This window comes from Equus przewalskii, chromosome 14 (genome assembly GCF_037783145.1).
Source record: "Equus przewalskii isolate Varuska chromosome 14, EquPr2, whole genome shotgun sequence".
Classification (NCBI taxonomy): domain Eukaryota; kingdom Metazoa; phylum Chordata; class Mammalia; order Perissodactyla; family Equidae; genus Equus; species Equus przewalskii.
This window is the reverse complement of record NC_091844.1, coordinates 72,596,704-72,624,027: the sequence shown is the minus strand read 5'-3', so window position 1 is coordinate 72,624,027 and position 27,324 is coordinate 72,596,704. Positions and strand designations below refer to the sequence as shown.

At 39.3% G+C, this 27,324-nt stretch overlaps 1 long non-coding RNA gene across 1 annotated transcript; it reads right to left on the bottom strand.

Annotated features, from left to right (window-relative positions):
• Positions 1 to 476: 476 nt before the first annotated feature.
• Positions 477 to 26,918, bottom strand: LOC139075811 (uncharacterized). Its single transcript, XR_011526670.1, has 3 exons — positions 26,580 to 26,918; positions 19,582 to 19,731; positions 477 to 7,332 (listed from the first exon to the last, which is right to left on the bottom strand). It is a non-coding gene; the product is annotated as an uncharacterized lncRNA (long non-coding RNA).
• Positions 26,919 to 27,324: the final 406 nt, after the last annotated feature.

Below are 27,324 nucleotides of genomic sequence, written 5' to 3'. Positions count from 1 at the left end.
AGTGCTTTGTAAATAGGAAATTTTAAATGTGAAAAGGTATGTGTCAGCATAGCTACCATTCCATCCACACCAATCACAACATAATGGAAGCAAAGTGCATAATGAGTCTCTATTCCAAGTAGACCAAGATTCACAGAGATGAGGTGAACAAGTAAAATATCAAAACTTAAATATTTATTAGACAATATTAAAATAATGTATAAAGTTAAAATAATGTATAAAGGCAATTTACATTTACTTATACAAAGGAATAGGAAAAATATTTCTTTAGAATATGTCTTTTGGCACAAAATAAGGTGATGAATCTCTATAAACACAGTTTTGTTTGTAAAAGGATTTGTTGGACAAGATCTCACATTCATCCATTCCTCTCCATCATGGATTTCAAAGCCTATATGCAGAGTTCATCATCTAGAGCTCAGCCAAAGACCAAAAATCCCTTGTATGACCTCCTTCACATGTAGCTTTCCAAACAATCTGGTACATGATGGCCTCATTCACTTAGCAACCAAGTATTCAGCTTTTTTGATAAATTAATGGAGCGCATCGTAGGTATCTTAGGCAGAGTTTTAAGGATAGAGGACCCAGCAAAGAAAAAGATAGACATGACTTTAATCCTTACTAGAGTTCATATAGTCCGTTTTAGACATATACTAAAAAAACTCATCATGATGTTCATATCATCCTACCTTAAGTCCTTCAACTTTACATTGCTTAAAGAACAAACGCTAATCTTCTATGAACACAAGCTCCTCACACATTTCCTGCTTCATTCTTCATCATTCCTCTACAAACATCCCATACTATCAGCCACATCCAACTACTTGCTCTTCCTCAAAGCCATCATGTAATTTCACTGCTCTAGTTCTTTGCTTAGGGTGTTCCCTCTATCTGGAATGCTAGCCACTTCATTCTCTTTCAGACAAATGCTCATTTATTATTCAAAATTTCTGAATGATTAAAAAAAAGAAAGAGGTGAAAGAAAGCAAGGAACAGAGAAAGACGAGGAAATACGTATGTTCTCTTTCCAGTATTTGATCCTTCTCTGTTCTGGTTGTCATCTAGACTGGGTTTTCTCATTGCGCATTTACTCACATTCTCATTACTCATTAATTCAACAAATATTTATTAAAAACTAACCAGCTAATTAAGATTGCCTTCAGAGCTGACCACCAACTCATCTCCTCTGGAACTGGTTTGCCACTCCCCACTTCCAGAGGTAAACTATAATTCACTTCCATTTGAATCTGGGCTGGCTTTGTGATTTTTTTTGACTAACAGAATGCAGCAGATGTGACACTGTGGCAGTTCTGAGCCCAGCCTTTGAGAAACCTGGCAGCTTGAGTTTGATTCTTTTGGAAACTAGTAGCCATACACTAGGGATGCTGCTCTAGACTAATGGAAGAAGAGAGACCATGTGGGGGATGAAGTGAGCTGCCCAACCAACACTACCTGACAGACCTGTAAATGAGGCCATCTTGAACTTTCCAGCCCCAACTCAGCTCCCAGCTGGATGCAGAAGACTGCCCATCAACTCACAGAATCATGAGAAAAAAGAAACTGCTGTTATTTTAAGCTACTAAGTTTTGGAGTATTTTGTTATGCAGCCATAGATAATTGAAACATTATGCAACTGACGTTATGCCAGTCACTAAAGATAAAAGGTAGAAGTATACATTCTAGAATAACTCAGTGAAGGGTACATAAATATTTAATGACATATTACAAAAACACATATAAGTATGATGGAAACTGTCGTATCATTAACCTATTTTTTGGTCCAAAACATTAAGACAAGTCTTACTTTGCAGTGGTAAGAAATTAAAAGCAAACAAACAAATAAACAAGTAGTGAGATAGTCCATAGACAAGCAGAGAGGTTTCTTAGAAGAATACCCTAGATTTTCAGATCTCTCCTTTCCTTAATTATTAAATAATCATGAAACACAGGTCTAAAAATGCCTTACTAATTTCCATTTGGCAATGGGGGAAGGCAAAAAGAATGTGAGAGAATTTCTAATTTCTGTCTCCCGGTTTTTCCACAGTCCTCCAAATTAGTTTTTCATTAAAAGAGTATTAATAATTTCCAATCAAGTCATTTGGTGCCAGAAGGAGGTTTTGTTTTTGATTCAGAACGTACGTGAAAATCTAGGATACGCAGAGTAGAAAAAAGATCATTTCTTGGCTGGCATTATCATCCTCAGAGAATGCATTGTCCTCAAAGCTAGTCCATTATACTAAGCACCTCCTTTACGCTCAGCCCTATGCACTGGTCATAAAGATGGAAAAAGAGGCAAGATATATATGCTAGGAAAACACATGAGATTAGCAAACTTATCTGCCAGAAAATGCTTTACTCTGCACAGGCCAAGGATGGTACCAAAAGACACAGGCTACAGAGAGAGAAGGGAATCCAATGTATTAGGCACAGCTTTGACCCTCCATGAAGCAACTGTCTGGTAGAGAAAACAACTCTTGTATACAAAGTAATTTGATATGCTGCTGGTCCTTTTACTATGAATAATAATTTGATCATGATAATTCCACAATAAGAATAATTCCATATAAATATGCTTTACTTTTTAAAATAAAATGAACATGGTAGTAAATTCTGTAGGAAATAAAATTTACACTGAGGCAGACACTTTTGAAGCTGTCCCTAATTTCAGCAAATAGGTTTCTGCATTAATGGAATGCCACAAATGCTGACATATATTTTCTAAAATGAATCTCATGGAATTTTTTTCGATAGCAAACACACAGCAAATCAGACACACTACTGCTGCCGCTGGTTATGTTCAGCGCTGTCCAACGGGTTTTAATACTCTTTTAAAAAATATTGTTATTAATGAGCATCTTTTCATAACCTCACTGAGGCCGGCCTGCCTAAAAGAGGAGCACACAGTTCTTCAGCCCCCCACAGACTACTGGGACCTTCAGGAAAAGACTGATTTGACTTCTCAAGGGTAATAAAGGATTGAACTGTTGAAATCGGTGCCAGAAGGGCAGCATCTTCGGAGAGCTCACTGTTAGCATTTTAAAACACTTCTTCTAAGGTCTGTGTTTATAAAACGTTCATTTTGCTGTTCTTTTGACACCATCAGGGACTTCGCATTGTTCCTGCATGTCAAGGTTCTCCTGTGGATTTATTTTTAATTGTGGCCAGGCTTAAATGGCCTGTTATTACTTTAAAAAAATCCAAATAAGCAGGCTCTCAAAGACATATTTAAGTTGTGGAGTATCAACATGATGCTTCCCTACACGCTCCATGCTTTTATTACTTCTGCTCCTAACACTCTAAAACAGAGACGTAGAGAAACTACTGTATACCTCTATTTGAAGTATGTCTTACTATTGAAAATGCATCAAAATTTAAAACCATAACTGCGAAGTAATTAAAATTTGTTTCTAGCACACAAACAAATAAATAAGTAGAGAATTTGAAAGGTTCTCAGATCTTGCTAATGTGTTTCATTGACCTAATTAAACTAAGATTTTGCACACGTGTGATTTAAACATAAAGGCCAAAAAGACACTAAGATTTTTTTATATATACAGATAGATAGATAAAAACAAACAGTACAAAAATAAAGCAGCCACAGAGAAATAGCGTGCCTCCATGGTTGTATCAGTTAGTTTGGCTGCATAACAAACCACCCCAACACTTTGTGGCTTAAAACAACAATTCTGTAATAGTTGATGATTTTGTGGATCAGCTGCTTGGGCTGGAGTCAGCTGGGCAGTCTTCCTCCTCTGAGCTTTTTTATCCAGTTGCAGTCAGGTGACGGGTCAGCTGAGGGCTGGGTGGTCTTGCATGGCCTCACACACGTTTCTGGCATTTGGAAAGCTGTTGATGTGGGGGTGGTGTGCCTCTTATGTGTCTGACGGTTGGCTTGACGTCAGCTGTGGTAATGCCCACAGGTCTTCCATTATCCAGTAATTCATTCACGTGATGGTGGAAAATAACACTTTTCAAGCTTCTGTTGTATTATATTTGCTAGTTTCCTATTGACCAAAGAAACTTGTATAGCTAAGCTCAAATTCAAGGGGTGGAGAAATGAAGACCTCCTTTTGATGAGAAGAACTTCAAATAATTTGTGGTCCCTTTCTACATTTGAACAAAACATTCACAACCTTCCTTAATATTTTCATATCTGAACATAAAATGCAAATAACTAACATCTGTTTTGCACCAAGCAACCTTCTTACTACGTACTAAACAATTTTATGTGAATTACCCTTTGTTGTCTTCACAATGCCATGAGGTAGATAATATTATTCATTGCTATTTATAAATGCTGAAACTAAATAACAGAAAGTAAGCTGTCTAATATAATACATCGTGTGCAAGGTGGAGTCAGGATTCTAATCTATGAAGTTCAAATCTAGACTTCATTTTCTTAACCAAGACTCTAGAAACAGAGGTTGAAATATTCTCTTTTCAGTAAGATAAAAGTTTGACTAATAATTTCACAAGAGAATTGAAGGTAATCATGTTTAATTAATGCTAAGATGCATATTTTTACATTTTAACGTGTCTGAAATTAAACTCATCTTGCATTTGCTGCATGTCATCATGTAGTTAGAAGGACTATTTTTTTCTTTCTTAATGGTACATAAAATAATGGTGCATCTTGCTATCTATAGTATCTTACAGTCCATAAACATAATAGTATCATATGCCTGTTAGTTAACTTACAGCATCGGTATATTCAGCAACAAAGAGAGTTAAGCAAAGGGAGCTCAGTCCAAGCCCAGTGACTTAGACACTCCTTAGTTTGGACTAAATGATGAATAAAAGTCATCATATGCCCAGGTATTGGCATTTCTTTGCATTTTACTCTAAATGATATCACTCCTGAATGAAAATAATAGTTCTTATGATATGCTGTTATGTGAAGCCAAGAAAGACTCCAGAAAAGGCATTTTATGAACGTACTTTAGGTTATTTTTCTCTGTTATGTACATAAGTGGTTTATCTACTAAACACTTTGTTCATTTGGAATATTCTGTGAAAACTCAATATGTAAAACTAATGAACTCAGAACTGTACTATTTAATTGGGACTTGTGGAGTACCAGATAGATGAGTGGACAACATAATGTCCATAATTCAGAAAGGGTAGTGATTACAACTGGGGGCTCTGGAATTCCATTTCCTGAGTTTGTAATCTTACCTCAGGCAAGTCACTTTTACTGTTATACCACAATCTCCTCACATGTAAAACTGAAGGCTATTAGTACCTGCCCCTTGGGGACAATGCCTAGTAAATAGTCAATAAATAATAGAAAGTATCATTATTATTGGCACATCTCCTTCCATAGGAGAACTCCTGGGGTGCTAAGGTGTTGTACGAAGGCAGAGTTTGTAAATTATGGAATGACACCTTTTAAAATAAAGGACTTTGAAACACAAGACCGTAACCAAGCAAACAATATCACTAAGATTTATTAAGTGGATGCTGCATACTTACTAAGCAGACAACAGCTCTGTGCTATGCGGAGGAAAAAACAAGACGTAGAAATAAACTTTGTTCCTTCAAGAGACTTACAGTAACTTGAATTATAGGCTTCATGTCTTAGAAGAAATGGATTGATGCCCACATGGCCAGACTTACAAATCCCAAACTATTAGGAGAGAGAAAACTATAGTGGTAGTGAGAGTGATAAGCATGTCAGAATCAGCAAATTTAATGTCGTTTTCCCTTTTCGTACTAACTCTCTCAAAATTTCTTTGAAGTATATGAATGCAACAGCTGGGCCTACTTTACAGATGGAAAAACAGGCTTCCATGTAGATCATGGATTCTCCCCAGATAAGTGCAAACCAGACTTGCCAGGGCACTTTTGGCTTTTTCCATGTATAACGCTTCTTGGTAGAACAAAGAGCGACACGATCGACTTCTTGCTGCTGAAATTTTCAATTTGAGTCAAAGAGAGCTTAAGAAAGAAAGATCTTTTCCAGTTTTACACACTATATTCATCAAAAAGGTCTTGGCCAAGTCAATTAGTAGGAGATGAAGTCAGGACTTTGGGGCTGATCCTGGGGAATGGTGTCTCATAAAATGTTATTCTGTTCTTACTGACAATTAACTTAGCAGAGCACTTGAATGAAAGAGCAAGCAAGGTCAGTTTCCAGTTGGTGCTTTCTCCACCATTAAATGACACACGGTGCCTATATTTTTAAATTACGCATGGGGGTAGCAGGCTCCTGAATGCATTCCAAAATACATTGCAGACCAGGTGGTGTGAAAGCACATTGCTATTAAGCTCAAAACATGAGCTGAAATCCATAGTACATAAAACTAGGAGATTTTCCTATAGATGTGTAATACATAGTGTAATTTTTTCCTAATATTACACAGGCAGAAGGAACCATCGTTCCGAGGCAGTCTGTTAGTGATGGCCAGTGGAAATAGCAAATCAAGTAAAACAATTTTCCTAAGTAAGGAGGGTGTAAAGACCATAAAATCGGAGTGAAAGATGTTGAAGGAGAAACTTTGAAGAGGCAGGAGGCTGAGAAAGCACCTCTCCTTGGTTTATCTACTGTCCGTTGCGCATCCTTCTACTAGAGTAGTGTTGCCCAAAGCAGGTCTGTGAACTAGGTCATCAGAATCACCTGAAGAGGGTTGTGTTTTTAACACAGAATTCTGAGTCCCACCCTGGGAGATTCTGTTTCAATACATTGGCAGGGGGCAAGAAATCTGGGTTTATATTAAATATCTTGCATGAATCTAATTCAGAGATAGGTTTAAAACCAATATATTCACATTTCTTTATAGTTGGCCAAAAACTTTCCTATAACTCTCCCTAGACTGAATGCAAAGGTCAGAACTTAAGGGACCTCTCCCCTTGAGACTGTCACGGTACCTAACAGATAATGGGCCCCTGATACACATCAGCTGAGTGGATGAAGCTCTCAGCAAAGTGCAGACATTTGTCTTTTCCCTCATTCTCTCCAAAGAATCCTTTCCTCCATCCCTGGTTCTATGTCTCCTTAAGATTCTGGGTTAAGAATTAAATACTGGGGGCAAGCTTGAGAGAGTATAGGGAATGGAGGACCAAGTACAGTAAGGAGGAGGTAGCCAGCATCTAGGAGAACACAGGAAGGTCCAGGCTGAGAATGAATACTTACCATTGTCCATCGCTCTCCGCTCAATATGGGGTGAGTCTCCCTGGTTCCCCAAGTGGACATACAGTAGCCCAAATCTGGGCAGAATTTTCTGTCTTGGCAGCAATGAGAGTAGACCCGCTCAGTGGCAGCATTTCTCTGCTTCTGGCTATATTCCTCCTTTTCCTGATCTCATCATGGTTGCACCAGGATGACATACCTGTCTTTGAGGAATGGAAGGAAAGGAAGAATTTGAGAGGCATAGATAAGTAAAATCAGTTGGCATTAAAATTTCCCCACCAAGGTGACTGGCCTTTTTCTGGTCCTGGTCTCAGAACTCCATAAATGTTGTAAATAATGTTGGCTGCATTGTCTTTTAAAAAGAGTCTCTTTAAGGTGTGGTTACTTTTCCTTTAGAAATTTTCCAAGAGTGTGTATGTGTGCACACATTACGTATGGATATATAGAAAAATAAAATTAAATTCTTCAAACATAGGTCCTAAATTTTTATGTAATTCATGATGCTTGTCACTAATGACGTCTTACACATCACGAGCCACAGATTCGCTGCTTTAAGCATTGGCACCACAAGATGTGAAGGACCCATTCCCCTTTCCTTACTTGGCTGGAGCTCGCATGGCATTGCCTAATTTGGACAGCACCTGCTTGTCAGCCCTCTGTTCCACCTCTCAGATGTTTAAGCAGCTTCTGACAATGGAACATTACCCAAGTTCAAGTGCATTTATTCAGATTCTTATACTCTTCATTCATATTTATGGCCTCCTGCCTTAAGATTTCATTCCAAGACAGAGTACTATGTCTTCCTCAAGCCACTGACTTCAAAATTTTCTTTGTATTTTTCCCAACCTCCAGAGGAGAAAAAGTCTCTTTGAAATGCACATGTGAGAAGAATAATTAGTGCTTGAGTTCCTATTTTATCCATGGCAACACGCTGGATTTACCTAATTTAAAAGATCAAAATACTGTCAATTGTAGTAAATGACTACTAGCTCCTCCTTACCCAATAATCCAAGACCTATAGGTTTAAGGATGTTGGGAGTCCGTATCTTGAGATTCTGCTCTTCCCCATGAACTCATCTTCAGTTCAAGTTCAATAAGTGCCTGTGGATTAGGGGTTTGCCTGGGCAAATAGGACTATGGCTGCAGGGAACCTCTTACCTGCAAACCAGGGATTCTGCTGGGCAGAAACGTCTGCACCTAGTCAGCTTTGCTCTCACCTTATTGTAACCCCATCTCTAGAAGAATAAAGACTTCTAGAAAATATATACTTCTCATTCATTAATTTATGCTACAGCCCTCCTTGCCATTTCAGAGGCAGCTGCTTTTTAAATATGGCCCTTCCCCACTGTAACCCTTCTAAGTTAATTTCTCTCAAGTTACCCACATCATCTCTCCACTACTGTATCAGTGCCTGGCACACAGTCGGTGCTTAATAATTATTCAATGAATAAGCAAAAGAAGAAGGGAGATGTTATAGCATAAGAAATGAATCATTTAGTTCTCAAATACTTATTAACTACTCACTATGTCCAAAAAGATCTCTGCCTTCATGGGATCTAGAGTCTTGGGATAAAGGAGGTGGAGTGGTGGAAAAAGACACAGGCAAGTAAACAAGTAAAAAGTTGAGTTCATAAAGTTATATATGATAGGGAAAAATGAATTTTAATGCTGTTACAGAGAGTAACTACGGAGATGGGGGGCTACTTTCTAAACGATGGTCAAAGAAGTCTTGTCTTAACTCTGAGATGATCTGAGAAAGGATATTCCAAGCAAAGGGTCAGAAATCAGGAAGGCTTCAAAGGATAAACGAGCTTAACATTGTGTATCCAAACACAGAAAGACACAGTCTATACTCTCCTGGAGCAGGGCGCCTGTTCTTAGCTTCTCCCCATTTGAATTGACTGGATTCCCTTTTGTCCATGGCTATAGCAAGCAGATCTTGCCTTGCTGCTTGGCTTCCACAACTCTTATCTATTCTTATTCATCATTCAGGGAAACAGCTTCAGATGAAGAACAGTCTGATTTCTTCTGTCCCTGGCAGTGGAGAGAGGGCACAGCAAGTAACATTTCTGATGGCCGTTCAAGCTGGCAAACTGTTGTGACGTGTCAGTGGAGTTGTTCTTTCTCTGCTCCCAAGAACAAGTCTGAAGATCATAATTTGGATTTGCTCTTAGCCAAATTTGAATGTAAAAGATGGGACTTGTTTTTATGTGTTCATTCACTCATTCAACCATTCATTCATGGATTAACGCATGCCTTCATCAAGTATTTATTTAGTGTCTCAAACACAATTTTAGGCACTGGGGATACGGAGAAATGTGGAACGTAGCTCTTGCCTTGCAAAGGTGCACAGACAAGCCCGGGAATAGACAGGGAAGGCTAAGTCACAGTAACGTGACTTGTGCTATGAGAGATTTGCAGAAGTCAATGTGGAAACACAGACGCATAAGGACTAAATTCAGCCTGGGGAGGTTAAGGCAGCTTCCAGAAAGAGGTGATGCTTGGCCTGACTCTTGAAAGCTAAACAGAAGTTTATTAGGTGGGCAAAGATGTGGCAAGGGATGGGCATTCTATAGAAAGAGAATGTTGCCCGTTTGGGCAAGTGTAGTAGATTCAGGGAACTAGAAGCCTGTTAACAAGAGTAAGAAAACAATGAATTAGGAAGAGGACATTGCCTCAAATGCCAGTTTTCTGTAGCCATACATTTTTCACCAATTTGTTCTAACAGTACAAGTTATTTTTTCAAGACTGTCATTTCTTTAATGCTCCAGCCTTGCCTGGGTGTGGCATAGTCTCTTTCCCCTGGGTGCTCACCAACAATCTCAGCTCTTCTCTGCTGTTCCAGGAGACAGAGAGGTGTGTCCAGTGTGCCAGGGAAGGTGGAAGGTGCTGAACATCCGTCATCTCATATTTTGACTGTGCAGGGTGGTTAGCATTTTTCGAATGGAGATGAGGAAACTCAGGTTCAAGAGTTGAACCATCTTGCCTAAGGTCACACAACTGGGAAATCGCACAGTTGTGGTACAACTCCAAACCTTGTGCTTGCCCTATTTATGCTGGAGCAGAGCTGGCTGTAAATCAGGCTGGCAGTCCACTGAGCCTGTGGTTTTGGCTGGTGTGAAGACGATGAAGGAAGGTTTGTATTAAGATGCTCTGCAATTTTGGCACAAGAGCTGTGGAAGCATATGGGCCCCTGGAGAGGTTAGCAATATGAGCAAGAAATAGCAGGATGAGATTCAACTGGAAAAATGCTAACGAATACATCTGGAGACAAACAAGCAGAAACACACATGGTTAATGGGAAGCAGAGCAGCAGGGACCAGGCGGGTTTGGAGGCAGTGGACACTTTATCATAAAGACATCACCGAGAGGAGATGGGAGCAGATATGCAGGGATCACTTGGGCTGTGGACAAAAAGGTCTCATCTAACCAAGGCAAAGGGAAAAGGGCCTCTGTGTGCCCGAAGTTTGGATCTGCAGTGCCATTTTCACTCTGGGTCTCTGTATTTTAAACAGAGGTCGACGAATGCTGGGGGATTCAGAGAAAGAGAATCACACACATAATTTACTAGCAGAGGGGACGAACTCAAGAGGAACAAACCAACCAGAAAATAAGATCTTAAGTCTCTACAATTCTGAAAAAGGCAAGAGTAAAAATGGCTGAAATGAGAATGTGCAAATATGGAGGGGTGAGTGCTTAATGCGGCTCACGTTAAGTACTCCTTAGAGCCCTGGGTACCCTCAGTTATCTGATCTTCTGCCAAAGATCATGGGGGACACTGTTTCCTAAATGCGGAAGCTCCATGCCTGGAGTCCAGTACCAACACAGGAAGCTGATTTCACGCTCGTGGAGGACAGCGGCCTCAGAAGGCAGCCTGCTGATTTTCAGACCAGCTCTCGGTCCTATTTAACCATCACTCACAAACGCGGCCTGTGGATGCCTTTGCGGTGTCCTTTCTAAATGTAACGCCGTAAACCTCAATTCCTGAGCTAAACCACAGGACAGGGAGACAGCACCGTTTCCCAGACTTCGCTCTATTTTTTTCTCCTCCTGTCAGAGAACACTGGCTGGATTGGAAATGACCCGGGTGAGCTGTCTTAGTAATTCCTCAACCAAATGTTGTTTTCCAATAACCATCTATCTTGGAAACTGTCTCTCCCATTATCTTTATCCTAACTGCTTGAAACAGATGGTACTTTATACCTTAAATTCATGTCCAAGTCATTTCAACTGCCACTGCCCTGTGCTTTGGGACTCCAGACCTGAGAGGGAAAAGCACATTCACGTTATAAAGTATGCAAAAATGCCTTTGATTTTGTAGGGGAGCAGAAGGTTCTAGTGATTTTGTTGTGTTATACGCTGCTAAGCGAAAAAAGGTCATGCTCTTGGTGGAAATTCTCCAACTAAGCCCTATGAGTACTGTGCTAAAATATGAGATTCCCAAACGGAATGCTGGCATATGCTGATGTACCCTGTACATGACAGGGAAAGCATGATGTCACCACCCCACCATATAAGCATTCAGGGTCTTCTCATCCATTTAAGATTCTGAGAGGCAAGATTCTCCTTTTGAAAACAAGAAGTGTTTCCTCGACGTTTGCTGAATGGATGGATGGGTGACAGAAATGGTAAAGCACAGGCCTTATGTTGCTAATTTGGTGCAGTAAGAAGGCCCAAGCTTGCACTTTAAAATCAGACAGGTTGCATTCAAATCACGCCCTCACCACCCAAAAACTGTGTGATTTCAGAATAGTAACTTCAATAATATTTCCTTGATTTATTTTTTTAAGGGACAATGTTACCTAATTCACGGGGCTCCCATGGGAATTAAATGAAACAATAATGCATGTCTGATGACTAGTGTAATTCCTGGAAAAAAGGCGAGGTTTAGCAAAAATTCTTCTGTTGCTCCTTTTTCTCCTGCTTTGGGACCACACCCTTGACATTTTTCTGGCCGACATCTCATTTACTCACTTCCTATCCGCGGCCCAGAGCCCCAAGGGAAGTTTCTTGACAAGGCTTTCCTGTGTGCCTCTCTCCTCTCCCAGAGCCCTAGCAGCACACAATATCTGCACAGCTCCTTTGGACACCGTGCGCATCTTGTTTGCCGACCATATGATTTATTTAATTGTTATTTCACAAATCATGTGTATCAGTTATGTATCCTCAGGTTGAAAAGTTGAGAGCAGAAGTTGCGACAGGCTTTATCCTAGCACAATGCTGATGTCATGGGAGGTAAATCTAGGTAAGCATTAACTGAACATCATATATCACTCTTAATCCCTTTGAACTAGAGATTCTGCATTTGTAAAGAAGGATATAATATGCATTCTATCTACTTTTTAGGTTGGTTATAAGGATCCAATGGTTTAATATATGTGAAAAATTTTATAATTCTTAAAGCTTTCATAAATATATAGTTCTCTTATGACTTTTTTTGTCTTATTTATTCTTTCACTACAATTTCAAGTGTGAAAAGATGATTTCAGACTTGAGTTTGAAGAACCAAGCCCAGAAAGTTTAGTTAGGTAGGTGACATCAGTACTAACATCTAGCTTCCCCATATCCAAACACCTTCTTTCTACTGTCCATGCTTATAGTGACCATATTAGTTGAATTAAAAAGCAGGATATGGAACATTTTTTAAAAACAGTGTCAGCACAAGAGGCAGGTACATACTGCATGTTCCTTCCTTCTCTGCAGCACCCAATACGTGTCTCTATTAACGGACATACTATATTTTATTGAAATGACCCACGAAGTCCTCTCCACTGTGGCCCTGATGTAACTTTTAGGAAAACTCACACATAAACATTACCAAGTTGAAACAGTACTAAAAACTTGAAATTTCTCAATGCTCTGCCGAACCCCTGGAGAAATTTCTACCAACCAAAGCACAGATGAAGTTTTGAGGGAATAAAAATGGCTAGATGAAAGGGGCAGAGGTGAATATCTGGGAAACTGATGAACTTTCTGAATTGCAGTTTTTGATTTCTGCTTTATGGAAAGAGAATAACCATAGAGTGCATCCAATTATTCAAAATAAACATTTCTCGGTATCAGCAGTTGATCAAACAGTGGAAACAAGACACAATTTTAAATTGAGTCCATGTACAGGAGTAAAGCAGACCTAGATTTGCAGGCCAATTCTGCTACTTAGTAGTAATGGAGATTTGATAAATTTACTCACTATTTCTTAAATTCAGATTTTTGTCATGGAAAATGGGAATAATATTGGTGACTCCTTCTTGTAGGTCCTGTGTGAATACATGTAAATTCCCTAGCATGGTGATTAGAACAAGATGAAGGTCAGTGCAAGTTAATCTTATTATTTATATTGTTTTATATGCTAGAGATAATTGTAGTAATCACCCCTCTGCACCCTCCAAAAAATATACACGCACACGTCTAAGCCTCACAAGGTCTGGAAGCCTGAAAAGTACCTTTCTCAGATTCACAGGGTCTAACAGATCTGTCAATGAAAGTCAGCTATGCAAAATTAGGAAGACAGGAGAGAAAGAGAAGCCATTATTCTATCCTCCGGTGGAAGGTAGATGGGAGAGCAGAAGTCAAAACTGGGATTCACAGAACTTTCTGGTTCTGCCCCTCTGAATCACCCACTCTGAAGCTATGGTCTTCTAGACCAGGTGTGGAAATTCCTGTAATTCCTGCATTTCTTGAATTGACCTTGGGGGCTCTTGGCTTCCCCAGCTTTCCCAAAAGTATTATAAAGAGCCCATCTCCTATAAGTCCTTCCTGCTTGAAAAACCTAGAGTGACTTCTATCCTCCTGACCATCCCTTGCAGAATACATATTATTCTCTCTATAATCACAATTGTCATTTGATTCAGGGGAGTCCGGGAGGTAATTAATGGGTAGGCGGTGACAATTTACCTGTGGGCTATGCTCTTGAGCCAGCCTCCATCCCAATCTCTGAGCAAGAAAACCCTACTCCAGAGTCTTATTTCTCCTTAGGCATGGAACAGCAAGATTGTAAAGATCTCTCCTCATTCAGGGAATAGCAAAGAGAAAACCAGCACAAGAATGTCAGCAAATTCGGTCCACAAAAGATGCAACAACTTTGCAATCAAGACGCAAATGAAAAGGATAAAATTTCTGATTTTTCCAAAATTTTCTCCAAGCATCTCTTACCTATGCAAACAAAGGATAAACTGTTTCAAAATCAAATAATACCTCAGGAAAAAGAAAAGTGAAAAAACTTAGCTAACAAGTTTTGTTCTCCTCAAATGCTCTGAACAACTTGAGGAGAAAACAAACAAACAAAGAAACTATGTTTAACTGATATTTGTATCCGAAGCACCTAGCATAGATTCTGGGACACACACATTTGTTGAATTGAACAGAAGCAGGAAATCGGGATTAGCCTGGCACCTTCCGGAGAAAGACAGGTCAGTACAATCCAGGGGGTTCCAGACCAGCTCCAGAACCAGTTTCCCTCCCCCCACGGCTTCCTTTGCTTTCTCTTGCCCACCTTCCCTAGAGCTCAGCCCTTCTTGGGGGAGCCCCTGCTCAGGGAGTCCAGCAGCGCCAGGCCCAGGCTCCCTCGGCAAGCCAGCCCTGCCCTGTGAATGCACCTTTCCCACCCCACCTCTGAGCAAGAGGGTTTTAATAAACAAGCTTTTCCAGATGGGCACACATAGTTCTGATTCAGTACTTTTGACATTCTAGGTTAGCTAGAACAAAAAATAATAATAAAAGTTCCAGGAACCTTAATTATTTAAAAGATGTGCCTTAATTTAACTAGAAGTTTACAACATTGCCTTCCCATTATAACTGACAAAACAACTAAAAGTCGTGAAGTGTGTTACAGCGCTTCTGATGAGATAAATCTTTATTCTCAGAGACACACAGTAATTAACTTCTTCTCTGAGAAGGCACACTAAGTCTAAACTCAAGGACATTTATTTGAAACCTTCTGAAAGTCTGAGATTCTATGTTGTAAATTCAGGCAATGAATTTTACCTTCTGTTAAAATATTTTAATCTCCCCCCCTCCCATCCATGAATTTTTGCTTTAAATGATTGTTAGGTCTAACCTTGAGAATTTACAGATTCTTTGAAACTGACCTTCTGACTATGAAAGCCCAGAGGACCAGCCCCCCGTGGGTTCTCCAGGTATGTGTCTCCGGGAGATGGGTGAGGTAATTACTTATTAGCTAGAGTCTGTCTGTCCAGATGACTCGCTAGTGCCCCTGATCCATGGCTTTTTATTAAGCTTCCTCTGTACCTAGGGGGAAAAATCGCTGCCATCACTTGCTTTTCTGAATATTATTTTGTGGCACAGAAGCCCAGACTCCATTCTTCAGCTTTCATTCCTAATACATAGCACCACATTTGGATGGTCCATTCTGCATAGAAGGTGACAGGGAAGCCACTGACACAAGACTGGTTTCTACAATTTAAGAAAAACATATTATAGTCCCCCCTTATCCATGGGTGATAAGTTCCAAGACCCCCAGGGGATGCCTAAAACCACCGATAGTACCAAACTTTATATATATTACGTTTTTCTTATACATGCACACCTATGATAAAGTTTAATTTATAAATTAGGCAAAGTAAGAGATCAACAATACCTAATAATAAAATAGAACAATTATAACAAGAAACTGTAATAGAAGTTATGTGAATGTGGTCTCTCTCTCTCAAAATATCTTATTATAATGTACTCACCCTTCTTCATCATGATACAACGCCTACGAATGAGACAAAGTGAGGAGAATGACCTAGGCACTGTGACACAGTGTCCCAGGTGGGTCAGAGTAGGAGGGTGTGATTTCATCACGCAACTCAGAATAACAAGTGCAATTGAAAACTTACGAATTGTTTGGTTCTGGAATTTTCCATTTAATATTTTCAGACCACTATTGACCAAGAGTAACTGAAACTGCTGAAAGCAAAACCACAGATAAGGGAGGACTACTGTATCTTGCCACTCAGTATTCACTTCAAAGGAGAACCATGAGGATAAGGTTTCGAGATGACGGATCATTTAATAATTATGGCAGCCAAAGCTACTAATGACCCCCCAACAAGCCTGTGGATAGACTATGGGTTTTATGTAACTGCACTGAATTCTGAACAAAACACAGTTATCATAGTGAAACAGAAGGTTAATGTGGCATTCTTCTGTTTCAGTAACAAAAGGATTGAAGGCATCAGTCAAGAAAGAAATGTAGGATATGTAATAGATGCAACCCAATTGCAGCTGTAGATGTCAGCGTTGCTGAAACAAGGCCATTCTTCATGCAGATGCAAGTCCACTGTAAACATAAGCATTAATTCTCTCTGGATTCAGGTGAAAGCTGAAATTTTGCACCTCTGATGTTGCCATAATCCATCTCTGCTTGCTGAGTGATGCTCCAGCCCTTTTGTATATGAAGTATAACAATGAGAACTAATAATTTTTATATTCACAGATTCAGAATGCCTTACAATTGCTTAAGCTGAGTAGTAGTCCAAACTTAAACTAATAGAATATGTTAAACTTGCATCTTTTCAGAAGGCATTCCTATGTTTTCTTTGTCTCACGATGTTAAAATGCTTTAACTCAGGCATGGAGGGGACAGTGACACCCTTGGCTCAAGAAGTTTAAAATCCATGCAATATGTTTCATGGATTAGGGACCCATCATCATCTCAGATCCCTCCACTGAATTCAGAGTTCTCTATAAGAAATTTGAAAAAATTCCCTATTTTTTCTAGTGTAGCCTGACTCCCCCAGAGAACTCTGCTGAATCTCCATTCTTTCTGCACACCTGAGCCCCAATGAGGCTAGAATCTGAATGGATACTAAGTTTAGTCTTTCCTTTTTGACATCTCAAAGCCTGGTCCTTGACCCGTTTCCATCTGGGAAGTCTATGGGCTCTGAATTCTTGCCCCGTCACTAAGACTAGTCTTGTGAGTCCAGCCGTCCATGTGGGAAACCGATTATATTTTCGTGTAGATTTTAGCAGAAGGGAGAGGAATAAAGAAATTTGGTAATCTCTAGGACGGATTGAAACAGCTTTGAGCACACCAGAGTATGTTGCCACTGCTTCTGTATTGTAATAAAAATGACAATATATCCTATGGTTTACATAGTAACATACCCTCTACCAGAAGGTATTTGCTATTGGTGAAAGCTGCATAGATCATTCAACTTCAAACTGTTTATATTGCTTCAAACTGACAATTTCATTTTCTTCAGGCATCAAAAAAAGAAAAAGATCCTCAATCTCCCACTAAAAATGCAATTTTTACTTACAGCACCATTCAGACCACCTCTGAGAATATTGTGAAATCTGATATTAGTCAGCAGACCTAACTCTTTCTATATTTGAAGTTATTGTTCCTTAATTCTATAGTTCCATCTCCCCTTATTACAGGTATAAGGCGTAAACTAACTGAAATGTGCTGTGTCTTCTGGTCATGGCATTAGTCACCAGATTGGCAGAAGTAGCTCTAAAAAATCAAAGATTATCAACAAATCTTCAAAATAGCAACAATTTACTCATTGGCATCTAGAAGTAAAGCATAAGGTGAAGGGAGAAAGAAGTGATGATCTTAAATATTTAAAACCATGTCAGATCCCTGATGAGAAGTACTAGGAGCTACTGGAGGAGGGTTCCTAACTCTGGCTACAAGATGTTTCCTGGAACCAGCGGTTCAATCTTGGGTGTTACTAGGACACCCCAGTGCATTATTCTGGGGAGAAAGGAGGCTGTGTGAGTTAAGGGTGGGAAGCAAGATGGTGGATGGGAGAAGTTAAAGAGAATAGAAGGTACTTAAAAAGTCAACACAAACCACCAACTGGGTACAAATAAAAATATTCACAGTTTATATGCATGACCAAGGACTTGAATCCCAAATACATAAGGAACTCTGACGACTCAATAGTGACAACATTTTTTTTCACTTAAATTAGGATAAGACTTGAAGAGACACTTTAACAACAGCAAAAAGATACATTAATGGCCAATACACACATGAAAACTGTCTGAACATCATAAGACATCAGGCAAATGCAAATTAAAACTACAATGAGATACCTCTCCCCACCCAACTAGAACATCTAAAACTGGAAAGATTTCTAATACTAAGTGTCGGCAAGGATGTAGAATCTGGCACTGGGAGCTTTATGCATTGTTTGCGGGAATGTAAAATGGTACAATTATGTTAAAAACCAGCAAGCAGTTTCTTGTAAATTTTACAATGTACATATCTCATGACTTAACAATTTTATCCCTAGGTATTTACCCAAGAGAAACGAAATCACATGTCCACAAAAAGGTTTCTACGTGAATGTTCTTAGCAGCTTCAACTATTATAGTCTCAATAGAGAAAACCCAAATGTCCATTGATAGGGAAGTGGATAAACAACTTGAGGTATATTTGTATAGTGGGAAACTGCTGAGCAATAAAAATGAGACATGAAACATTGTGCTTGAATATCATAGACATTATATTGAGTCAAATAAATCAGATATACAAAAGTTTATGGCCTGCCTGGTGTCATAGTGGTTAAGTTCGCACACTCTGCTTCAGTGGCCCAGGGTTAGCACCCCACATACAAAACAGAGGAAGACTGGCACAAGTGTTAGCTCAGCAGTAATCTTCCTCAAGGAAAAAGAGGAAGATTGGCAAGGGCAAGAGATGTTAGCTCAGGGCCAATCTTCCTCACAAAAAAAAAAGTCTATACTCTATTCTGGTTTAAATGAAGTTTCCATAGGCAGAACCATTTTATAGTGTTAGACATCAGATAAACGATAGCTCAGGATGGGGAGTGTGGGGATTGACTACAGGTGGCATGAAGGAATTTTGTGAAGTGATGGAAATGTTTAATATTTTGATTAGGATGATGGTTAAATGGTTATGTATATTTGCCAAAATGCACTGAACTCTGCACTTAAAATATGTACATTTTATTGTATGTAAATTACATCTCAAATTTACTTTTTAAACAGAAAGCCAAAAAATAAATGCTACCAGATAATATATTTCATAGGTCATCATAAACAAGAAAAGTAAATATTTAGAGTCAAAGACCCAAGAAAGGAGGTAGCATAGGACAGGTGGGGAGTGAAACCCCAAGTTGAGGGTTAGTGTATGGAGTTGAATTTTCTGTGCTCTCTGCTCCATGTGTGAGCAATCCAGAGATGTGTGAAGGGACAGGTCCAGACAGGTGCAGCAATCCCCTCAAAGGAATGACTATGAAATGTGAAAGTATCTTAGAACTTTCTAAACCTGACTAGGTTCAAACCCTGACTATAACCCTTTTTAGCTGCGTGATCATAAGGCAACTGATTTTAAATTCACAGAGCCTCAATTTTCTCAATTGTGAAATGAGAATGATAGTTCTTAGCATGATGTTGAGGATTATGCTGAGGGAACATATGTAAATTACTTATATACTCAATACACTTAAATACTCGCTTATATCCTTATACTCAACCTATTGATGGAAGAGATAGCAGCCCAGACGGAGATGGTGAGGAGCCTTGTGGACGGCATGAAGGTACACAGGGAGCACAGATTGAATGACTGTGACGTAGCTTCAGACTGCTGACCTCGCTCTTCTTGTTTTCTCTGATCTGTCCAGTGACTGTAAGACAACCCGACACAACGACACGATGATATTGGAACATACAAAAAAAAAGTTACCAGTGCCCTACAAAAGAAAAACGCCAACACATCATAGGACAATTAATACTAAACTAAATTTTATCTCACTGAAAATAATAAATTCAGATGTAAACGTAATCAGACAAGGCATTCTGAAAATAACCACATATCCATCTGTCAGGCACCAAAGACCAGGGAATTCTTAGAACATTTTGGGCAGTGATTGGATCTCTTGCTTGTTTCCTGGGAGCTGGTTCCCCAGTGTGCTTTATGGGGCACGACTCATAGCCCCGAGAGAGCAAAGCCTCCGCGTTACCCCCTTTTAAGACACTCTCCGAGTGATCACAGAAGTTGTCTTCTCATCTCTGACTTTCAGCATTAGCTGTAGCTGTTTACTTCATCTCCGTTTAGTCATCTTGAAGTAAACAAACAAGTCTTTTCCCCCCCTATTTATTCAACCATGACTAAAAAAATAAACCGCACATGTAGCTTCAAAGTACAGGTTCAACTAAAGTCAATTTCTTTCAGAACATGCCGTAAGGAAAAAAGTATGTAAACTACCGCCAACTTGAAATGTTTGTAAATGTTGCTGAGACCCAAGGTGCTTATATTTCCACAGCCTTAATTACTCAGTCAACCCCTGGTGATCAAGCCTCCTTAAAACAGGAAAGAGAGCACTCATGTCTGGAACACACATGGCTACCTCCTCGGGACCAGGAAGAGATCATGTGAGCGAAAATGCGTTAAAAGGGGTCTTTCAGCAATGAAGACCCCGGATGTCATCCAGAAAAAAGCCAAACCCAGCCCTACTGGGAACACTCTCCTCGGGTGCTGGGGAGCAGTCTGCCTTCAGGAATGGCTGAACGCCCCTGGCGGAGATATGAGAATAGAATCAGAGACAGAGGAGAAAAAACATAGTGCATTAAATAGCATTTAGTAGTTTAACTTCTCATTATAAATGTAATAGGAATGATCTACAGGAAATTTTAATATAGAAAAATATAACAAAGAAAACAAAAACCTAGCATAAACATACCACCCAACATTAAATATTAATATTCTCATCTAATTTTTTTACAGCTATATATTCATGCTTGCACATATAATTTAAAGTTAGGCTATATTATAAATATTTTGTACACTGCTTTTTTCACTCCTCATATACAACAGAAGCTCTTCCATCTAGTGCATTCAGAGGCAGTAACTGGCCAGTTAATCAAAAAGGTCTGTAAATCAGAGAACCATTAAAAAATACATTCATTGCTTAAACATACTATTTTCGCTTAAGATATACTAATATGCATTCATTAGCTATTCTTAGGATGTAGGGCCAAGGTCTCTTCCTTGTGCTCGGGTCCTCCAATTAGAGTTCCACAAAGTTTTCTTACAAAAGCTATATTTATGACACATGGTCTACAGTTCCACTTTTTGATATCTTTAAGCGAGAAGGAAAATGCAAAGTCTCTGGAGACGAAATCTGAGTTTAGAATCTAGAATTCTATAGTTTCCAACATCTTTTATAGTTGTCTAACCACACTTAATTCCACAAAAATTTTTTATCATGTCACCTTCCCAGAAAAAAAATCTGAAACATTTTTTCTTTGCACTTATGGCTCATTGACTTACATAATATTTAATCAAGTTATGCAATTGCAATCGCAAGGGAACTGGCATCAATATATTTACTGACTCGTGATAAGCTCTCCAACAGTGGCGGGAGCAGATAGGCACAGGAACAGAGTATGGAGCCTGCAGGTCATGAGATAAGTGCCCGAACTCTGCTCAGAATGTTTACAAACGGAGTACTGAACTAAACTATTCTGATGAGCAAGTTATATGGAGGTTGGCTAAGCATCTTCTGTAATTATCAATTTCACCATATTTCAACAATGAAAATGTTCCCAGACTCTTGAACTAAACAGAAACATTATATAGGTTTGGAAGAGTTGGGTAATTCTACACTTAAGTTTATACTCTCTCTCTAAGTGGTAAAATTATGAATTTGGCTTTATTGAAACCTAGGAGCATCAACCTATGGAGTCCAACTTTCAGAAGGAAGAATAGGGTTAAAGTCAGGGTTAGCAGTGAAGTGTAACTGACATACAGGGATTCATCTCTTTGGTGACCAAAGATCAACACGCCTTCTGCTTCTATCATATCTTTATATCAATAGTCAACTTAAATTGATGTTTTTTACATAATAATTCAGCAAGGAGTGTTGATAGCATCTTAAATTAGGGGACCCTCATAGGTTTGCTGTTTCTCTAAAAGTAGCCGGATATTTCCACTTTTTACTGCCAACATATCTTCTCACAAGAGTCAGCAGTGTTCTAAGCACTGGGCCTGGACAAAGTGCTAACAAGTAATTAACAATGCATTCATTAGCAAGGCAGTTAATGCATCTAATGATCCTTAATGACATAATGAAATGCTGTCTATGAATGTTTTATTCCACAACCTTTTCCACAGATTATTTATTGTTAATTAGGTACTGAGGAGTAGTAAGCATTATCTTTAATAAAATGGAATTGTACAAAAGAACTAAAGAATTGCATGATTGGCAGTCCTTCAATTTAATGCATATGTTATTTAATTCTGCGTCTGGAACCTTAGCTATATGGTTCTTTTTCTCAACACAGGTTATTTTGTCTAAGATATAAATGTCATGTGTTTACATATAGTCCAGTTCTTACATTTATCTGTTTTCCATTTAAAACAAAATTTCTCTTGGGCATCTTCACCTGGGGCTATATTTCTGTTAACTATTCAAGAAGTCAAGCTCTGTGACTGGGCTTCTTTGAAAGAATGCAGAAGCTCTGCTTAGGTGGCATAGTTTAAAATGTGTCAGTGTGTGGAGATATATATTATATATATATAAAACATATTGCATATGTGCCTATAATAGTATATATACATTGCGTATGTATAGTGAACATATATATATATGTATGTATGTCTTTAGATAACTGTTAAAATAACCTCCCTTCTTTACTAGTGATCTTTGTTAATGGCTCCACCATCCTTGGAGGAAGACAAGCCAGAACTCACAGAGGTGGTCTAGATGCCTCTTGTTTTCATGTATTGTACTTAGAAGTTGAGTCATTAGAATTTTAGCTTAGAAACGTCTCTTACATCTCTATTCTGCTTTGTTCCGGTGCCATCATTTCTCATGGTTATGTGTCAATAGACTCAGTTCCCTTAAAGAAAACAGTGTTTAGCAGCCTCTTCTCCCTTCTTAACAACTTGCATTGTATCATCTCTATTTGATATTTTTTCTGATCGAGCTAAGAAGAATTAGAGCAGGTTTTGAACAGGGATGATGGTGAGAGTAGACAGATGCAGATGTCACAAAACAGGAGGTCATGTCTCAGGTCGCATACATGGGGGAAGCGGGTGCTCTCTGGGCAATACAGTGCATGATAGATGGATAGAAAGCCAGCTTTCTATGGAAGTCTAATTTGTCAGTCATAGGTGAAAAGTTCTAGAATCAGAGAATCCTACACTTACAGATCTAAAAGGGGCCTCAACCATCATTCAGTCCAACCCTGAAAGCAATGACATTTCTTTATGAGCTGAATTGCCTCCCTTGAAATTCATATGTTGAAACCCTAAAACACTGGACCTCAGAATGTGACTGTATTTGAAGATAGAGCCTTTAAATAGATGATCAAGTTAACATGAAGCCGTTAGGTTGAGCAATCTGTCTAGTGTCACTATAAGTAAAGGATATTTGGACACACAAAGAGGTACCAGGGATGTGTGCACACAAAGGAAAGACCATGTGAGACACAGCAAGGAGGTGGCCATATAAAAGCCAAGGAGAGAGGCCGCGGAAGAAACCAAACCTGCCAACACTCTGAACTCAGACTTCCAGTCTCCAGAACTGTGAGAAAGTGAATGCCTGGGGTTAAGCCCCAAGTCTGTGGTGTTTTGTTAAGGCAGCCCTAGCAACTAATACACACACTTTCATTGATTCCTGGGAAGGAATGCTATTCTTTCCTATATCTCAGCACGTTGAACTTTTTCAAGCAAAACAATATAAGAAAGAATAATTTTCATACTGGAAAGCATTTAAGGCTGTGTAAATCTCACAGGAAAGCATGATAACAAGAGATTTGCAGCAATTAAACTTTAAAAAGCCTCTCAAGATCTCCCAAACTTAATGTGCACATTTCAGCAAAGCCAAGTGCTAACAAACATATCCCCTGAAGCAACACCACTAGAAAAACACCTTCTGGACTCCCTCAGGATTCTAATCGTTTACTTGATAACCTCTTATCTCAACTAAATTCCCAGGGTGGAGCCTGATAGTGGTTGGGATGAAGGTGTAATGTACCATATTGGAGGTCTGAATCTAAATGTGAAAAAGAGAAATCCAATTGCTCAAAATGACATATCACCAACACATTTAACACAAAATTTAGTAAGATCATCCTCAGACACAAAACACACTGTTCCTCAAGCCATTCTCAAGAATCTGACCTAAAATCTGAGTTATTGCTGTGTGAATAACTGCTTAAGGAATTGATTATACTTTGACCTTGAGTTGTCACCATCATTGCCCAAGGCTACCTCTCCTTCCTAGTGACCAGACTCAGAGACAGAAATTTGTCTTCCTGTGATGCCTGTTTGTGGTCCCTGGCTCTGGATAGTGTATGATTCAAGGTTCCCAACAGGGCCTTAGTGGGCTGACGAGCCTTCGACAGAATTTACTGGGCTTCAATCTACAAGATTGATCACACACTGAAGAATAAAAGCTAAGCTCCTCATCTGTGGTCCCTTTTGATTTTTTTCCTTTTCAACTTTGGAATTAATTTTCAAATACAAATAATATTCAGAGGTTTCTAAACTGAAGACCTTTGGGCTATATTATTACTTTCTTTTAAGATATATATTTATATATAAACTTAAGTGCTCGTATGTGGATTATGCCCAATTTTGTTCGCCATAGTCCTCAGGCTCCTCACTATACCTTTCTCTCTTCATAAGATACTAGAAGGGACCCTGAAGGCATTTGAATTATTGTGGCCCTTGAGAAAGATTTTGAAATCCCCTATCTGTAACCCAATCAGAGGACTTGACAGTAAAAGTACTGTTTGTAAATACAAAAATTCCAGCAAGCAAAGTAGTTCAAAAATGATGATAAACGTCTAAAGGGGCTGTTTAGGGCAAGCTCCTTGAATGCTGTTCCACTCAGTCACCCAAAGCTGGGCAGTGTTCTAAAATCTTACTTATAGTCTCCCAGCAGCAAGCTGATTCCAGTGTTATTTTCACCAAAACCCCTTTCTAAAGAAGCAAACACTTACTCTGAAAAGGGTAATAAATTAGTCTACGAGATTGGGGATCTTATTTCCCAGAGTAGGAATCAATATATCACCTTTGCCTAATATAGGACAGGAGGATACGGATTGAGAATCGAAGACACCAAGAATAAGAATTTCAGGGGAGGGCTGACAGTGAACAAGAAGGTAGGAGTCACAGTTCTTGAGCGCAGAAGAGGGGAACCAGAGACAAATCATCTAATGCTATACTGGACTTGAAGTTAATCCTTGCATGGAAAGTGACCCTTGACTTCTGTAGATACAGCAACTTTATAGCCTGAATTTTCCTGTGCTATCTTAGGTTTAGGCACTTTTATTCTCTTAAAAAAAGAATATATAATGCTGAATAAATGTAAACATAGATTTAATTCTTGTGTCTGAGAATTTCCATATGAACAGATTATTATATCAGAAAATAATACTAAGTGCTTTTATTCAGAAAATATGCCCAGTGTGTTCTCGACTAGAAAATAGGGAAAATCATCCTGACCTGCTGAGTATAAATTGAGATAATGAAGGGAACAACTTTGCATTATGCAGATTTAGAAGGTGTTATTATTATTGCTAACAATATGCTTATGCAAAGTACATTGGGTAAGAAGCCAAAAATTAATTAATAAGAGAACATAGTACTGATCTTAAAGAAGTGTTGGGTGGGATTATATCCTTCTCTCATGCTTCCCTGTTTCTAACATCTAGATTGCTATCCAGTACTTACCTCCATTCTGGAATTTCTCTGAATTTCTAATTCCTTCTTTGCTATATGTGGAGCAATTCATCTCTGTCCAAATTCTGACCTGTATCCCCTCCTTGTCTCACAGGACTGGGTGAAACTAATGTCTTCCAAGTGACAATTGCCAGTCTCCTTAGAAACCTGTTAAATGACCATCTTTCACTACTTGTGCTCCCCTTGTTGAATATCACCTCCCATTTCAAAATTTGTATTAAGATATTTTTTCTAAATTCTCCCAATGCTCTAAGAGGAACCAAGGTGAATAAACTGTTCTCCACCCAAATATTTTGAAGTGCAGACATCCTACATAAGGAGAATGGGTGCAAAATCTGGGAGCTAGATGCAGAGACTACCCCATAACTGGGCAAAATGCTTATCTTCAACATGCCTTGCATTCTCCCCAACAGAATTCATTTCACTATATCATATATACATATACCAAAACATCAAGTTCTACACCTTAAATATATACAATTTTTACTTGTCAAGTGTACCTCAATAAAGCCAAAAAAACAAACAAACAAAAAATACCAGCTCAGAAACCATGGCCTTGCTTGGAATTGCAATACAATGGGGATTCCTATGGACTGGGAAAAGAAACAAAGTTCATATAGATATATAAAAGCAAGAAAAAGCAGGATCCATTTGGAGGACCACCAACACAGGGCGGGCAACGAGTTCAAAAGGCAGCTCTGCTCCATCACACAGCATTCCAGAGAGTGAAGATGCCCCAGTGCATCAAGATACTTACTTACTGTGTGGAAAGATACTTACTGCGTGAAGCCCAAGCTCCGTCCTCACCACCCCCAATGCCAGTCCTCAGCAGCAGAGAACTTCTGCTCTACTCTTCTGCTTTCCAACTCCTCGTAACCTAGTGTTAAAATATGCCTTTGAACCACACAAACCAACAGCTTCAAAATGGAAATGTCATATTCTCTCCCTTTACCAATGAGAGCAGAGAAAGCACTGTCCCCAGGAGTTGGGGTGAGGGGTCCTTCAAGCTCAGGACTGACTCCCAAAGGCTGCCACAGATTCATCCCTGCAACCCCTCACATAGTTACAAAGCCCTACAGCAAGGAGGTTGTCATGACAACCAAGAGACAGCCAAGAGCAGAATGGAACTTATCTCCCCACAAGTGGTGCTTCAAGTCTCCCATCTCATCACTCTTTCCCTCTGACAAATTGCGTCATTAAGAGGTCCCAGATAGTAATTAATTACAAAGTGTGTCTCCTCTATTCCAAGTTTGGTCATGCCAGAGTCACTCTGAGGATGACAGAAAAGCAAGTTTCAGCTACAAGGTCTAAAAATTCAGATTGGGATGCAAGGGAGGATGCTAGGGAGAGAGACCCAGGGAGGGAGAATCCTGGAGGTCATCTCCCTCAATGCCCTCATTGCAGGCCTCTGTGCGAGCACGGAGATGGAAAATCATGCGGTGTAACATCTGACTGCCCTTTTCAAATTCCCAGAACAAAGCAACATGAATCAGCAATGTCCCCTGGAGTGTAGGAGAAAGCCTTC